Source organism: Myxine glutinosa, unplaced genomic scaffold (assembly GCF_964187855.1).
Source record: "Myxine glutinosa unplaced genomic scaffold, kmMyxGlut1.1 SCAFFOLD_1128, whole genome shotgun sequence".
NCBI lineage: Eukaryota > Metazoa > Chordata > Myxini > Myxiniformes > Myxinidae > Myxine > Myxine glutinosa.
In genome coordinates, this window is record NW_027617223.1 from 18,936 (window position 1) to 22,722 (window position 3,787).

The window sequence follows — 3,787 nt, forward strand, 5'->3', positions numbered from 1 at the left end:
ACTCAACACATTTATATTCAAATGCCTGCGAATATACATATATTTTTGGATACAAGATTGAGGCTCGTGGAAGAGCTAACATGAATCAAAAAAAGACAAACTGACACATAAAACATATGATAAAGGGAGCGGGATACAAGATGGGAAGAGAGAGAGGAAAGCACACAAGTACAACATTTGAGAGCAGGGACATCGATAGATCTGTGGGAGGAAGAGGGCTTGGGGGGGAGGAGGCTTGGGAAGGGGGTGGGGGTGGGAGAGGTATAAAACACATGGACACTGCTAGGACATCCAGGAAAGAAGTCGGTATTTTAAAAGAGTGGATCTGGGGTGAATTTATGGGGGTAGAAAAGATCAAGGTTTTGGATGGGGGAAGATAAGAGATGGTGGGGAACAGCTGTATTAAATACCTGGAGGGAGGAGTGGGATTGAAGAGTGAGTGAGTTTGTTCCAGAGGCGGGAGAAAAGAGGAATGAAAGAGAGAAGGTGAATAGAGTCTTGATTTTGGCAGTTTAAACATAAGAGGGTTGCAGGCAGATCCTGTGCGACCTGTAGGAATATTTGGCTCAATACGTGCAGGGTCAATATTAAACATAGGGGCAATATCCCTGGTGCTCACATGGTAGAATAAACAGTATACTGCACCGGCTAAGGGTATTTTAAACCAATTTGAATTGATGCTAGAAGACAGGGCAGCATGGAGCATCATACTAACGTTATGATAAGACTTTAAACAAACAAACCAAAAAATAACTATTTCGGGGGGCAACCCTACCTCCACCAACCCAATATACCTCCTCAGACCCAAATTTTTCTAATACCTTGAACAAACATTGGTACATCATGGGTGATTAAGGTGGTGGTGAAGTTTCATTGAAATCGCATGTGTAGTTTCTGAGAAGAAAGCAAATACCTATTTTGTGGGGCAACCCCCATATACCCCCAAAGGGGCAGATTTTTTTAATGCCGTGAACATACTTTGGTACATCTTGGGTGGTGAAGGTTGTGGTCAAGTTTCATCAAAATCGTGTATGTAGTTTCTGAGAAGAAAGCAAATACCTATTTTGGGGGTCAAACCTGGACCCACTTAGACCTCCCATAGAATTTGATTTTCTTAGTTCCGTGAACAAATTTCGGTACATCACGGGTGATAATGTTTTTTGTCAAGTTTCATTGAAATAGTGTCGTTTCAAAGGAAAAAGCAAATTCCTATTTTGGGGGGTGGGGGGGGGGCAAATCTGGATCCACTTTGACCCCGGTAATCCCCCTGATATGCCAATTGTTTTTAATGCCGTGAACAAACTTTAGTGACAACACAACAAATATAATTTGTGCCAAATTTAGTCGCAATTTACAGGTCGCACAAGATGTGCCTGCAACCCTCTTATGGTTAAACTGCCAAAATCAAGACTTTCTGCTCACCTTCACTCCTTCATTTCTCTTTTCTCCCGCCTCTGGAACAAACTCCCTCACTCTCTTCAATCCCACTCCACCCTCCAGGTCTTTAAAACAGCTGTTCACCAGCATCTCTTATCCTCCCCCATCCAAAACCTTCACCTTTTCTACCCCCGCTAATTTCGGTCCCCTTGTGTTTTATACCTCTCCCCCCCCCCCCCTCCCCATTCCCACGCCTCCTCCCCCCAAGCCCTCTCCCTCCCACACTTCTTCCTGCTCTCAAACGTTGTGGTTGTGTGCTTCCCCTTCTCTCCCCATCTTGTCTTTCACTCCCTCTTTTTGTATATTTTGTTTGTCTGGTTGATTTGTTTGTGAAATAAATGTTAGCTCTTCCACGAGCCTCGATTCAGGATACAAAAAGAATATTTTTTTTTTAAATCCAATCAGCAGTTTTGGAAAAGAAGTTTCAAGTGTTTATGGACTGACAGACGGATGGACGGACAACACGTCATTGCATCAGCTCCCATGAACTTCGTTCCAGGTCAGCTAAAAATAAGATGGACTTCCATCATATCAAATTAAGAAATACTCAAAATAACCAAAATTATGAAGATCATTGATGAAGTCAAGATCAGAAGATGGAAATGGATTGGATGCATGCCAAGAATGAATGATGATAACAATTGTGTGACAGCATTGGCATGGAAGCCTGAGGGAAGAAGGAAAATGGGACATTAAAGCGTGGCGTTACGCGCGCTGCTTGCGAGCAAGGAGGAAGCGGACAAGCGGTAACTTATAAGCGTCTTTATTTCAGGAGCTCACTGTAACACTGGCGTGCTCCGGGCTACGCACCCGGTGTATATCATGAGGCCACGCCTACCCCTCGGGCGTGGCCACCGCCCACTTGTTGCGCGGATTGATGTCACCACGCCAGTGGGCTTTTGTGTCCGCCACACGCGCCCTCCCCCAGAATTCCCGCGCACCTGGAGGGCCAGTTTGCGGGGCAGACGAATGACCCGGCCAAAGCGCCCCCTGGCGATCGGCGGCGTCCGGGGTGCAGGGATGCCAGGTGGGATGCCCCTGGCTGCCCCTGAGATGGGTGCAGGACCGGGGGGCGGCGTGGCGGCGGGGCTGGGCGGTGCCGGGGGTCCGCCCGCAGGGGGGCGGCCCTGACATGGGGGTCGGGCCACTGGCGGTGGATGGTCCACGTCGAGGTGGGCCGGCTTGAGGCGGTCTACCGAAACGTGGTCAGGAGTACAGCCGATGTCCAGGGTGAAGTGCTTCGCCCCGGTCTCCAGCACGCGGAAAGGCCCATCGTACGGGGGCCGCAGTGGTGTCCGGTGGGCATCGTGGTGGACGAAGACGTACACCGCCGTGCGAAGCTCCGGGGCGATGTGCATCGGTGGGTGCCAGTGGCATGCCGTTGGCACCGGGGCGAACCTCTGGGCGGTCTCTTGCAGAGCGGAGCGCTGCTGTGCCGCGGACCATGGTGCCGTGGAGTCGGGGAGGAACTCGCCCGGCACCCGCAGCGGTTGCCCGAAGACCAACTCCGCCGCGGATGCGCGCAGGTCCTCCTTGGGCGCCGTCCGGAGGCCCAGCAGGACGCAGGGGAGCCTGTCGACCCAGCCGCCGTCGCTGAGGGTGGCCCGGAGCGCGGCCTTCAATGAGCGGTGAAATCGCTCACACAGACCGTTAGCCTGGGGGTGGTAGGCCGTGGTTTGGTGCAGCCGGACCCCGAGCCCCTGCGCGACCGCCCCGCAGATCTCCGAGGTGAACTGGGGGCCGCGGTCGGACGAGATGTCTGAGGGGGCGCCGAACCGGGCGACCCAGGTGGCGATGAAAGCCTGCGCGACATCCGCCGCCGTTGTCGACGCCAAGGGCATGGCCTCCGGCCACCGGGTGGTGCGGTCGAAAATGGTGAGGACGTAGGTGAAACCCCGCGAGGGGGGCAGAGGTCCCACCAGGTCCACGTGGACGTGGTCAAACCGGCGTTCCGGCACCGTGAACGGGGCCAACGGGGCCTGGGTGTGCCGGTGCACCTTGGCGCGCTGGCACGCGAGGCACGTCCTGGCCCAGCCGCGGACGGCCTTCGGGAGGCCATGCCAGACGAACTTGTCGGCGATCAGCTTTTGGGAGGCCCTCGCGCCCGGGTGGGACAGGCCGTGGATGGCGTCAAACACCTGGCGCTGCCAGCCCGCAGGCACGATGGGGCGAGGACGCCCATTGGAGACGTCGCACAAGAGGGCCGTGCCCACGCCGTCGAATGCCACCTCGGTGACGCGGAGGCCCGTGATGGCGGTCCGCAAGGCCTGGACGTCGGGGTCAGCGGCCTGGTCCGCTGCCATCCGGGCATAGTCGATGCCGAGGTGGACTGCATTGGCGACGGCCCGGG